This window comes from Coloeus monedula (assembly GCF_965178545.1).
Source record: "Coloeus monedula genome assembly, chromosome: Z".
NCBI classification, from domain to species: domain Eukaryota; kingdom Metazoa; phylum Chordata; class Aves; order Passeriformes; family Corvidae; genus Coloeus; species Coloeus monedula.
Genome location: NC_138822.1, coordinates 7818476 through 7833216, shown reverse-complemented (window position 1 = coordinate 7833216; position 14741 = coordinate 7818476).

The following is a 14741-nucleotide window of genomic DNA, read 5'->3' as shown; positions in this document are numbered from 1 at the left end:
AAATCCAACTAATTTCACACTGAAGGCACTATGGCAGTCCACATAGTTCATTTGCATGGGGGGGAAACTTTCCTTTTTTTTCATACACTATCTGTGAAAAGAAAACAGATGCTAATTCTATCTTTACTGCACCTTCCTGGTCAAGAACACTCATCTCTCAGAAAAGAAAGGGTTGTTCACTATTTATGATGACAGCTGCCTTTTAAAGAAGCAAGGAATGAAGCATCTGAGGAATGTATGTGTCCTGCCAGGAGCACAGTGGGATAAATGTCTTCCATTTGGGATAAGATGTACTGACAGCTCAGTAGGAACAGCTGAAACTAACTGTGCATTTGGAGGTTTCATACTGACCTGAATCAGTGAAACCAACTTGCATGTGTCTTATAATTTGAATAAACCTTGCTTTTTCTACAGAGCAGAAAAAGGAACTATGTTGCATAGCTGTTATTTATAATTTTTGCCACAAAGAGCAATGGCAGTGTTTAAAAAGAAAAAGCTAATAAATACTTCAAATATAATTTATTGTGCACTTTATTAAAAAAAAAAATGGTATAAGAAAAAAAATTATATGGATGAGAGTGGAAATTAATCAGTGATTTGTAAGCTTTAAATCTCTGCCTTTGTTGCAACTCATCCAGGAACTGAACTAACGAGCTGGCAGTGGAGATGTGGTGAGCAGCCAACAAGTCCTGAGGAGTGCGTCAAAAAAAAGGAAGACTAGTAAGTGGCAAAGACTGTCAATATTTATTTAAAGACTAAAAATTTCACCAGAAAATGTTATGCTGATAAACCACAGGAAGAATGTCATGGGTGCATCCATTTGTGCTTGCAAAAAAATGAATTGAAGGACTCAAGCTTCTGGAGAAACATCAGTCCTACATATCAAAAAGCTTTTGTAACCATTTCTGATTCCTACCTGTGTTTCTGACTTACATCAATTTTCTGTATTTCCTTAAACATATTAGAAGATGAAAAAAGCCCATCAGGTCTGTTGATGCTTCTTTTCTGTTTAGAGTTGACAGTTATGGTGGTTTGCAATGTTTTTGAAAAGTGTTCCAGCCCACAGTCTGGGTCAGTTGCTGTATGAGTTCAGTCAACATTCATTGAAACTATAAACTTGCTACAAACCCTGCCTTTTCTTTCAAGCTATACAAATTATGGACAGATATACCATCCAGCTCTTGTAGCAGGAAAGGGCATCTGTTCAACTTTTAATATAAAAGTATATGGTACACTTGTCCAGCCTCTAGAATTAAAGATTGCCTACTTTTTTATTAAATGGCTTAGGGAAGAGAATTAATTGTGTCTTCATTTCATGGAAAGAAACATGTGGAAAGACTGAAATATGCTTGACAAGAGCAGCCTGGTTCAAGTTTACAGAGCTGCAAACTGTTGGCCCTTAGCTAAGGCAGTAAGGCATCTCTGGTGCTGTGCAATGTAACTATAACTTCTGAGGATGGGTTTGGGTCATCTTGTTTAAGGAAAATCATGCATAAACTAGAGTACAACAATCATCTAGAAAGCTAATAAATGAAGAAAAATGAAAGACAGAGGTGAAAACTTGCCAGTTTGGAAAAAGCAATGAGATGACAGAACAGACACTTTGAAGCAAACCTCCATAGATCCGGAAGTTCCAGATTCTTGAATTTGACTACTGATTACAATTTTTTCTTTTATTTGGGTAAGACAGGATTAAAGAAAAAATACCAGCTTTTGGACCCAATTAATTTTAAAACAATCAAGTTTTTGGTGCTTGATACACTAGTACCACATACTGCTGCTTATGTGCTGGGGAAAATACTTGACACTGCAAGGAAGAAAGGAAAGAAATTAAAGGAAAGAAATTGCAAGTAAAACATCAAATAGGCAAAGGTAAGATTGTATTTCAAACAGAATACTGAAATCTAAGGGTTCAAATAAGACTAAAAGGAGGACTGTACATTTTGCACTTTAAAATATGCTTTCCAGGGACATATTTTATTTCTGGATAGTGGCTTATATTTTTGATATGACTTCAGGAAATGAAGTGTCTTTGGTTTTGGTTTTTTTTTAAATACCATATCCACATGATAGTATCAAATATTTGCAGAAGATGAGAAGGAAGACAAAATCACATGCCTTGTCTTTAGATATGCTGGTTACCAGGTGGCCAAGAAGGCCAGTGGTATCTTGGCCTGTATCAGAAATAGTGTGGTCAGTATTGGTGAGGTTACCTTCTTGTGTTCAGTTCTTATCCCATCATTTCAAGGAAATATTGAGGTGCTGGAGTGTGTCCAGACAAGGGCAGCAGAGCTGGTAAAAGGTCTGGAGCACAGGTCTGCTGAGGACCAGTTAGGGAAACTGGCGTTGTTTGGCATGGAGAAAAGAAGTCTCAGGGGAGACCTCATCATTCTTTACAACTATGTGAAAGGAGACAGAGCAAGGGAAAGACAGAACTTGCCCTCAAGTTGCACCAGGAAAGATCTAGTTTAGATATTGGAAATTATTTCTGCACTGAAAGTGTGGTCTGGCATCACTAGGGAAGTGGTGAAATCACATCCCTGTAAGTGTTCAAAAGGAATGTGGGGTGTGACACTTGGGCACATGATGTCGTGGTGACCATGAAGGTGCTGGGTTAGTGGTTGGACTTAATGGTCTTCTCCAATCTTAGTGTTTTCGTGATTCTGTGATTCTATAAATATGGAGAAAGTAAAAGTTACTGTTGTAAATGACAGAGTTAACAAAAAACCTAGACATGACATGAGTTTGCGTAATATTTCTTCCTCCCCTTCCACTCTTGCTTCCCAGGTGAATCTACACTAAATCTGCTGACAACATTTTCACATTTGAATGCAGTGAAAAGTTGAGGCCAAAGTCAGTGACATGGAGAAAGCCCAGTCTCTCACTGGAATACATACTGACAGCCTGTAATCACACAACTTTTTCTTAATCCTACACAGACTATCTGCCTCTCCCTTGATCTTGTAAATACATTCTCCTTTGCTGAGTCCTTTATCAACAAATGTACAGATACGTAGTCATTGTTTGCCATTTCTTTCAGTCAGGTCTTAGCAGGGCTGTTAGATGCCAGGTAGCACAAATCAGGAGATGCCATCAATAAAACAAAACTTAACAGGTAGTTTGTAGCATAGAGTGGATGAAAATGGGATGTTTTAAATTGGATTTTGCACTTGTTTCTCTATTATTCCCAATTAGTCTCAAATCCATCTCTACAGTACGGATGTAGTAATTTGCTGGAATCACAAGACTGCAGAAGCATAGATACAATGTCCTTTGCCTAAATCCCTTTATTTTTAGTGGAAATAGATGCAAGAACTGATATACTGTATTTCAGTCTGGTTCCTCTGCATTTTTATTGCTTCTGTAAGGAATTATGCTAGGAAAGGGGTGCCAGCCAGAGTCAGTCTGGTACCAACACATACAAGACAGCTTGGTGACATCTCTTCCTCCCTGCTTCTTTTCCTTCTAGCCCCATCAACCCTTCCTCAGGCCTGCTTTTCCACTGTTGTCAGGTGTTACCCATTCCTCCTGATAGCCTTTCTCCCTGGGGTCCTTATGTTCCTAGTAATTTTTTTAGTCTTTCCAGAACAGCCTTCTTCCTTGACTTTTATTCAAATTGAGCTATTCTTCTTCTTTCAATCTGCCTATGTCTAATAAGATACACTGAGAGTAAAAGTGACAGCTTTCCTTATTCTAAGTCTGTGTCTGAAGGTATAATGTGTACCAAAAGAGGAAGACAGTTTTGTATCTTTGCAGTAGCAAATTTGTACAGAACTTTCAATTTTCACTTTCTGACAAATAGAGGTGCTGAGGTGCCAACTTCCAGCCCCTGCTCAAAATTTAGCACTCTTACAGAAAAAAGTGTCAGGTTTTTTTAATATGAAGCAACTTTTTCTCACACAGATTGACTTGGAGTAAAACTGAAGCGTATTAGCTGGGGAGGGAGGTTGAATAGTAATGGCACCTTGCACAAACACACAGGTCACAGCACTTTGGCATCATTAACATGTGAATGAAAATAATTTCTTATGAGTTTTAAAAAAGGCATTTTCACTGTAAACACTAACAACTAAGCTAACATGTCATACATTCCAAGTCAGATTAAAATATGTCAGCCTTCAAAATCATCAAAAATATAAAACCCAACAAAAAACAGGAAAAAGAAAAGAAGAAAAAAAGAACAAAAAATGCAATTGCAAAGTAAAACAAGAGGTCTTTAAACAACAACAAAATGACTAAATTAACACTTGCATAGAGATGTATGTACAGACTAGTCATACAAAATTAACATGTATCAAGATATCATTCTCCAGCTTATCCAGTAAAATGCTTCATTTACTTTATATTAAGGAGATATTATCACTGGACCTCAGGTTCCTGGAAACAGAGCTGGAAAGAATAAAGGAATTGCCTTAGTTTCTTTTCTGGTGCATTACAGAACAAGATGCAGAAGCTGTCATCAGACATATATAACCTTTTTAAAGGGTAAGAAGATCTGCTCCAGTATAGTATTTAATGAATCTCAAGTAACATCACCCCAGGTAGGCAGTGTCAGATGTGCATTGGATTTTTATTTTGCTTGGACTGCTGATAATACCTGCTAGAAATGCAAGGCAGAATGAAACCCATTACCTATGAAAAGGTGGCATGCTTACGAGGGATACTGAACAGTATATACAAGTCTTCAGTGAGAAAATAATTGCTATACCTTGAGTGGGTTTTATCTCTTTATATGCTAAAGAGTCTTTTGACCTTTTCTCTTCACTAAGCACAGTTTCAGTCACTAGTTATAATCATTAAGGATTAGATTCCTGTTCCCCTCACCTTTTTTATTTAAGGTTTCCATGCCTGCACAACTTGAACTTCAGAGAATTAATTTCTTTTCTAGCTTACACTGATACCTTTATGCTGGTTGGCTGTACTGCAGTGTGCATCATCCACAGAATAGATAACTTGAGAATTGTATAATCATTGTCAATTCAGTAGTGTTTCTGGATGAAACTACAATGAAAGACTAGGGAAACTAATTCATCCCATCCTTCTTGAAGCACAGGAAAATAGTAGATACATGCTACAGAGTCAGAATTACGTGGAAGATATATGGCCATCCTTTTACCCTAACAGCTAGCTATTTTCATATGTATTACTTAGATATGAGAATACCCCCATTATCAGTGTCATTGCCTCAGAAAGAAAATTAGTACACCATGTGTGTATAAATAAGCTATTTATAAAATGCCAGGGATAATTTTATTTTACTTAGAAATAGGCAAGGCATGTTAAAGAAGTCCACGGAACATATTATTTTATTGTTCGCTTCATGTATTCCCTGGTTCAGAAGAGTAAACAAAAAAGATTGGAGATAGAAAGATGTGAAAGGGCCTCCAAGAGAAGAATTTATAATTATCTTGTTTACCCTCCAGGGAATACATTTAAAAGAAACACAAATTAGAGTATGGAGTTTTCTTATTATCTGTTTAAAAAGTTACTTTTATTTATGGTATCTCATGGTATTTACTTCTATAAGCTAACATTTTATGTCATAAAATACTGAATAAGACAAAGACTCAGACAGAGAATCCAAAAAAGGCACACATGAGTCATAAGGAAAGATTAACACACAAAAAAGAGAGCACAATACAAAGTAAGAAAATATCAGACTAAATGGAAGACAGAGAACTCATTTACTTGTGGATAGTTAAAGAAAAAGCAAAAAATTGCTCTTCCATTTAGTGGTACTTTTAGATTCCTGCAAAATAAGTGTTTGATATTGCATTATTATAATGAAGTTTGGTTGAAAAATAAAAAGAAAGGAAGGGAACTACCAGAGACCCTGCTATACAATCAGCATGAACTCCACAAGGCAAAATGGTGATAAAATCATATCAGATAAGTGTTTTTCAGAAATATTAAAAGTAAAACACAAGTAAGCCAAAGGAAAGGAAAAACATAATATGGTGTTCATAAAAATCCTGTGGAATATTTATATTTTCATGCTGCAGTAACTAGGAGCAAGTTAAAATGCAATATAAGCAGTGAAAATGAAACCTCATCCAGGTTTCAACTTATTTACCAATTCATTGCTGCTGTTTATAAAACATTTCTCCAATATCTTTTCTTTTCCTTTTCCCAAGGAAACATCATATTTGACTTGATGTTCTTGGGTAGTTTCTACAGGGAGCAAGACTGGGTTAATTCAGCCCTGTTTAGCAAAGAGAAGAGGTTGAATTCTGTGGGAAGATACTTCTGTTCCTCCACCGTGTCTCCATGCCTCTTCCCATATCAAAACATGCCTCCTATCAGCTTGTTCCAATTATTGAAACAGTAGCGTCGTGAGTCATCATTCATCATTTCTACGTTTCTTTACCTACAGAATTACCAAAGACTGTGGGCATCCACTTGCAATTCAGAGCAAAATGTTACTTCTATGTTATCATGCAAAATTCCATGGTAACATGACGCATCTTCCATGTGTGAATTACAGTGGTGGTATTATTTTACTGGTGCAGCTGGAGAAATACTTGTTAATGCTAATCTGCTTGTGTAAATAAGATCAATAAACAGACAATGCCTGTGAAGTTGCCAAGATTCTCAGAAAGTTCAGTTCAGAAATCAAAATTTAAAAAAATTAGCTTCTATTCCTAGACCTGTGCATTCATTTTCCACCTTAATCCCACATAAGATGCTCCCTGATATAAAGGCTACAAATATATAATACTCCAACTCAATCTTTGTTAGAATATCACATCTGGCACCAGTAACGAAGAAATACTAGCATAGGACTTACCTTGACCAAAGAAATCCTAAACATAGTGTTGTAAGTCATCATTCATTATTTTCTTGGAGCAAAACTGTCTGCAACTAAAGTTGTCGCACCTCTGGACTTTGTACAGCTTTTCTGAGATATTCTGCCCAGATTCACACAGTTACAGGCACTTCATGATTCATCTCAAAGCACTGAAATATGATGTTCCGTTAGTTATAAGCATGCATTGCCCTGCTTCCACTGTCTAATTTTTGTCAAAGTGTGGAAATAATCTGGAGGGATCAAAATGCGCTGCCTATACCTCTCAACAAAGAGCAAGTGGGGGATGCAATTAGATGAACAATCCTTTGGTGTTGGTTGTAGAAATTAATTATAATCTTGAATGCTTTACATTAACTGTAGCTTTAAGAGACAAACAAGAGTACAGAATCGGAATGATGTGCTGTGATGGACAAAAATCAGCACTTGCAGACAGTACCACTACTAATGCCAAAGGAACATATATTTTTTACTGTAGACTCTGGTGTTCAGGATCAGAATGTAGAAGTGTGAAAACTTCACTCATTTATTTGCTCCAGATTTTTCTGCAAAAATATTGCATTAGTTCCACACCTTTACCTTTCTGACCTCATTATACAACCAGAAAAAAATAATATTTTAATTTTGACAAGTATTAAAAGTCAACTCATAGACATTTGTAGAGTGCATCTCTCTTCTTACAGAAAGTTATGATCTGTCATATATGGCAGGTTCAGATAACCACATTACCTCTAATAGCAGATTTAACTTTTTAAGTTTTGTGTAATTTTGTGGCTATTTAATTTAGATTATTTGTTTCTCTCAGACCGACCAACCAACCAACCAGCCAACCAACCATTCAATCAACCCCACAGTTTTCATGTGATTCTTGAAGATTTTAATTTTTGAATGTAGCATTTAATTTTCATCTTGGGGCTTAAAAGGAAAACTTTCACTTCTGGTGTTATGTTTGTTTTGCTGCCATAGGAGACAACAGAATCCAGAAAGGCAAATAACTGATGAGCCCATGGAAAGAGCTCAGCAAGAACAGGTAGTGAGATGAAAAGGTTGAGGCAAGGAAAGCCTGTTAAGTACAGTGTAGCGCAGAGCAAAAGTGAGAAGCAGATTAGGATGAGGGAGGTAAGGAGCTGAGGTGGAGATGGTAACTCATTGCAGAAATCTGGAGGTGATGGAGGAAGAAAGGTGTGTAATTGTTACTTGCATCACCAGGGATCGAAGAATGGAATCTGTTATTGAGCACCCTGTCAAGTAGCTTTTATCTCCATTATGCAGATAAGACTTAATGACTTCCAAATCTGAAAGAAACAAAAATCCTTGGTATTGGTAAGGAGAGAAATTGTATGTTCTGTCTCCCACATTTATGCATTTGCATATATTTCCAATACCTGCCCTGCATAGATATTCAAGGTTTCATTTGTAATTTCTAAGGCCAAACTCAAGATCCGGTTAAAGGTCCTGTATTTTATTGATAAATTGTGGAAAAAAAAAGTTAGATGTTTCAGATATTAAATCTCAGTTTTCAGTGTCATCAAAGGGCAAGACATGTAAATGCCATTTTGACCTACAAAGTATGTAAGAAGTAAATATTATAAAATCAGCACATGACATTCACTGACACTCAGATGAGATCTTCACAGCTTAATAAATGTCACTGTAACTGAGCTGCAAATTGGTGATATTTTTCTCTTGGATTCTGTTCAGTTGATTATAGAAATGCACTGTTTGCTTTGCATGAGGTGGATTGAAAGGAGCAGCTTAGGTATTGATGAAGAAGGAAATTCAGTTGCAATTGGGTGTGTGAAAAAATGTATGAGTTGAACAAAAACATCTCAAAAGGTTCCTTCTAAGTTCAACTTCTATGTGATTCTGTAACACCAAAGCCTTCTAAAAAACATCTCCTCGTGTATATGTATAAAAATATGTATATATGCCTAAAAACATGTATATATGCATAGAATACCTGCCTGCTGCTTAGTCATTTGGTTATAATTAGATTCAAAACTAGCGCTTTTCTAGTTTTTGAATTAATAACTTAGCTTTCTAACATTTGTGGGAGAGAGGTCAAAACATGGTTTCAGTAGGACAGACTACTCAGTTTTCTCATGTATATGTGTATCAGTCTTGTGTCATGAATAAAGATGTATATTGCATTTGATGTTCTCCTGATTTAATTTGTCAGCACTATTGACTTTTTTACCTTTCTTAATTCATACTTTCTTCCCAACAGAATTGTGTGTTGTGGACAGTACCTGCAACCTTCTGGGTCATTATGGTTAAACACAGGATTTTTATAACAATTTCATGGTTTATTTTCTCCTTGGTTCTCGTTTTTTCATAGAATAGTTTCAGCACTGAATTGTGACAAAGGTCACAACCATTATTAATGTTTGATAGGAGGAATGCTCCTCTCTATTCAGCTGAGTTTATCCCTTTTGTTGTATTAGTAAACCATTCCAAAATTCATGTAAGATGTCCCTACACAAGGAGTCTGAGAATTCTGTGGGTTTCTCATTACTGAATTACTGTTTCTTTCTTGACTTGAAATATTTGTTCTATTTTTAAACTGTAGACTTTCAGAAACGATTGAGTGTTTCTGCTGTGAGGTCAAAGGCCTCAAATGGACTTCTTAATTAGGAGATCAATGACTGTGGCATGTTTAACTGAAGAAATTTTCTTACTTTGATGACAAAATATTGAGGGAGAAGTTGGACATTTTTACCACTCAATCTGATCTTTTTAGTGTGAAATAAAATTAAATAAACCCTTTTTCTGTTCCTATGTAATCTGAAATACACTAGCCCTTGTGTTGCAGAGTTCTACTATATACTCTTTTTTCAGTCCAATCTTTCTATTTTTCTTCTTAAATTGTCTGTTGGCTTTGTCACTTGAAGGAGAACTGAAACGTTTGTTTTTCCACCTTTTTTGGTACATGGGATATTAATAATAAGAAAGTCATTGCATATGATTTTCAGTGTGTGTATCATTTGCAGTTACATTTTAGAATCCCAAATACTAATCAAAGATAAACCCTGTAAAGGAAATTTAAATGAAAATTTTTTAGGGTGTGGAATGGGGCAAATTACCACAGACTTCTGAGAAAAACCTCTTTCAAATGTCTGTCCACAGATCGAGGATTCACTCTTTGCTGTACTTTACATTCTTAGGCCTATAAATGTTTCATGACCTCCCTCTATGAGCACTTGCAGGCACTCACAGCCAGAAGGAGGTAATGCAAAATTGATCTGTGTAATAAAACTGCTGAGCCAAGCAGACATCTCAGAATTACAGTGATTGTGCTTTGGTGATTCAGCTGGCCTTCATGGAAATATTATTTGCAAAAAGTCTATCGGTTAAATGTGAATTTCTAACACACTATTATAACTTTTGTGGTTTTCAGTACCTTGCATGTGAGGTATCAAGTCTGGGAAACTTTTTATAATGATGTTTTCCAGTTTCAAATTAGGCTCAAAGCAACACCATCACCAAGCAGTGGGATAGATATAATGTCATGGTGACATTTTAAATTTTTGTAAACTCTTCCACTTCTGGGTACCAGATCAGCATTAATAAGATAGAGATGTATAGTACCTAAAAACTGTTCTAACAAGGTCGAGCCTGATTATGTTGATTTTGAACATTATCTCATTTCTCTAATGAGAAAATGAACCAGATTAGTTTTACATCTTATTTAATAATTGAAAGTAAAATTCTGGAGCTAGCACTAGGAAACCCCGATTATTAATGCATCTCATTTTCTAACTTTTAAATGTCCAATGCTAAGGAACTTATACCATAAATTGCATTTGATGCCCTGTAAGATTTTTCTAAACAGTTTCCAATTACTAATGTTAGATAAAATATTCACACATACAAAATATGTACTAGTATGTAGAAAGTTACATATACATGCTTGAAATGCTCTGTATAATATTTTTACGTGGACTTTAAAAGGAAGTTTATCCAAAAAAAACCCAAAACCTGTAATGCAAAATTAAAGTTTGTTACAACCATGAATTTTATTTTTGAGTGTAATAGTAATTTTTTGCTCTAAGAACTTAACAAAATTCTATGGTCTATATTTAAGATTCTAAATTCATGTTTTGGGTGGTTTTTTTGTTTCTATGTTTGTTTGTTTTTAATCAACTGCTTGCAGACAAAAAAATATTTCAGAAAAAAAAAGGAGCGGGCTTTGAGCAGCATTTTGCGCTATCTTATGAATCTTCTCTCAGTCACATAAATCTTGATGTAGAAGAAGTAGACTGTTGGTTGGAATGCTGACAAAGCCATAGGCTGCAGAAAAATTCTTAGGCATTGAAGGTTTATGATCTTGTTAATCATGAAGTTTTCACTGCAGTGTTAAATCAGAATTTTATGAAAAGGTTAACTTCACTGTGGCTAAAATTCTAATCTTACAGTCCCTGAAAGGCAGTAATATCAATTAAATTCTAAACTTCATTTTTGCAGAATGGAGTCTCTGTGACAACCAGTCCTAAAAAGTTATCATGTTTGTTTATTTTCGTGGAAACAAAGGGAACCTACTTTTGAAAGGTGTGTTGAGGACATTAAGTAAATATGACATGTCTATATATTATTCTGTTTCAAAGCAAGCTCTTACTGAGTAGGGCTTGGATTCAGAGGTCATAGCTCTCAACTGCTGAAAATTACCATTCTTGTTTTATTTTGTTGGTCACCTCTTTGTCCTTTCACCTGACTGTATAGAGCACTCATTGGACCAAAATTAAATGCTTTGAGCTAAATTAGAGTCACTCAACAAAGCCATGTCAGAGGATGAACAAGAAAATTGTTAAGCAGTGGTAAACATGTATGTAAGGACATTAGGACAAGATAGAGAGTCAAAAATTATGTACAAAGTAGTAATCTCATAGCAGGAGTCAGCAACAAATGGGTCAGTTTTCATGTTTGCTTTGGTGCTTGTCCATGTTATCTACTGTAATACTTATGTTACTATACAGTAGATTCAAGACAGTGTTTTGGTTTTTTTTTTCTTACAGTTTATGATATTTGTGTATTTAAAATGATTTAGTAAGTTTATTTTTGTAGAGCACTGAAAATGACCTGGGAAGATGAGAAGTATATATAGAGAAAAGTTCAAAACAAAGAGCTCCCTGACAGCCTTGGGTAAAAAAAAAAAAAAAAAACCAAATAAGTGCATTACGTTCGTAAATCCTCTACATAATACATGTGAACTTTTAAAATGTCACTCGCGTCCCACTGTATTCCTCAGACAATCACACATATATATTACATCGTCCAAACGAAATCAGCTGCTATTTCTCTCATTAATCTATTTTCATAAAGTACCTAGGACTATAATAAGCCCCTGAAAAACTGATTTATCAAAGACTATCAGTTTTTCATGCTTGTGATCTATTTTTTTTTTTTTCCCCCACAAATAAATGAAGGTTTTCTTCAAGGGAAAACCTTAAAATGGGAGTTGACTGTGTTATACAAGAACATTTTGTTCACATATGTAATTACTGATGAAAGTTCTTAATTATGATAAAAAATGTTGAGGAATAAAGTTTCAGAGTTCAATATAAATTCTAAATAGATATTGTTTTTACATTGTAATACACATAGTATAGAGAAAGAGCCTTGGAATATTTTTACTCAAGTTTTGCCCACTTCCATATGATTTTCACATTATCCCTGGAAAGTATAGAAACTTAGACATTGAGAAAGCTTAGATTTACTGCAGATTTCAAACCTTTACAGACATAAGTGTATTGTTAAGTTATTGCTATTTGTCCTGTCTTAAGAGTTGTCTCCTTTGAGGAGAAACAATGCATATTGAACCATTTCCTCACCTTTGACCACTATTACCTGAAGGTCATATATACATATTTGTATATATATATATATATACGTATCTGTATATATATGTATTTATTTTTCAGTCAATTCTTAATCCTTGCCAGTGGCCATTTTAAAGGACAGCAGAAACTGAGAGGGCATTTCTGGAAAGAATGCACTGCTTAATCATGTAGTAGTTTGAGGAGAACAACTATTATTTTTACAGGGCCAGCTTCTGATTTCAGGGAATAAGGTTATTGGTACTTTATAAGCCATCAAACATCAAAGTTAGGGCTCACTGAGTGAGGTTTTTTTATTATACATTTTTTGCATATTGGTGCTCCTGTGCAGACCTCAAGTAGTCTGTCAATAGTAAGCAACACTTTTGAAGAGTGCCTGGTAGTAGAAAATACCTATACAGATCCAAAGAGAATTTGAGGAATGGTGCAGCTTTTGGGTTAAGATTCAGTACCAAACTGCACAATATTAATTCACAAGGTGGTAAATTAAATAAAGTTTTCAATCAAAGCAAGCTCTCAGCTTTTTCTCCTCTGTGACAATAACATAATTTTCCTTTTCACCAATGATGGATTCAAGGCAAGAAGTAAGAATCTCAGGTAAATTTACCACTTAGTTTCAAGATCTTTTTTGCCTGTTTATATAGCTTTTATGAGGTAGGAGTGCCTTTTTTTTTCTGTGTGCATTATATAATAAATATATTTCAGCAGATAAGAAATTATTGGACATGTAAGTATTGTTTTGCAGAAAACAAAATGCTGGTACTGTATCAATTTTTATGTGCTTTGGTGGCTTTTTAATATAAAAGAACATGCAGATAAGTTTTATAAATAGAAATTTTAAAAATGTCATCCAAGAAAATCTCAGCCTTGCGAATAATTATGGATTGAGAACTGAACATATTAATAGTTTTATATTGCTATTTAAGAAAAATAAAAGACAATTTCTTTGGTTTTTGTAGGTACCGGGTTGGGGAAAAGAGTAAGGAATAGAATGGACGATTTAAAGTATTTGTAGGGAGCAACAGTTCTAGTTTCAGTCTCAAAAACTACAGAGGACAAAGGAACCTGAGAATTTGGTCACAAAAGGGAGGTAGAAGAATATGAATATTTCCTTTAGAAAATATGCTTACTGTGGGTGTGGGAAAGAGTGGCAGAAACACTTAGCTGTGCTATTTCCAAGGAGTTTGACTAAAAGCAAGCCTTATTTAGTATTCAGTTTGTTTAGGTTTAATCTAGTTTGTATGCCCCTCACTACTTTTTGTTTAGAGAAGTCTCTGTACTTGAAAAAATTAAAGACATTTTTATTTTTAAGGGTAGGATTTTTCTCTTTATTAGATTTCCCCAGTGCCCTGTTTCCACAAGTTATAGATAAGGCAATATGAGTAATTCAGGATGCACTGAGGAAATTTCCTGAAACTCTAGTTCTCAAGCTTTACAGCTAGCTTAGCTTGACTTGAGTGAAACAAAGTCCATCAGATTGGTTCTGTAAGTTTCTCTTTCTCATTATAACTCTCATAACGCAAAAAAGATAATTTCTTTTAGAACTGTAGCTACTGACTAAATTTGCTTCACATCTTTTCACCATATTCTTAAATAAATTAAAATTTTGTGGGTTTTTTATTGATTTCAGTATATTTCCCCCCTCAGTAACATATTTTATAAAAATACACTATCAAAAAAACCCCACTAAGGTCCCTGATTTCCAATACTGAGCTGATACATCAGTGTATCCTGTTTGTGAAGATCAATAGTTTTTTAGCATCTAGCTAAAAGCGCGAGTAAGATGCCTCTCACAGAAAGACTTACAAGTAAGATGTGGAATGGAATACAACCATTAACCAAACAGAAACTTCACTCTCCATGCTTAGTCAATTTTTATCCTTTTTGCCAAGGATTCAAAATTCTTTAGCATCCCATGTCGACTGTAGACAGTCTTTTCTCTTGTAAATGAAAGCATTTGGAACAAGTATGAGGAACACATCCATTTCACAGAGTTCTCTGAGGGCAGCTCATCAGAACACCTTAAGATAAGACACTTATTTTTTCTACTAACTATACAGAGTTTTGATCTCTGACTTAAGAACTGATAAGATACATAAAGC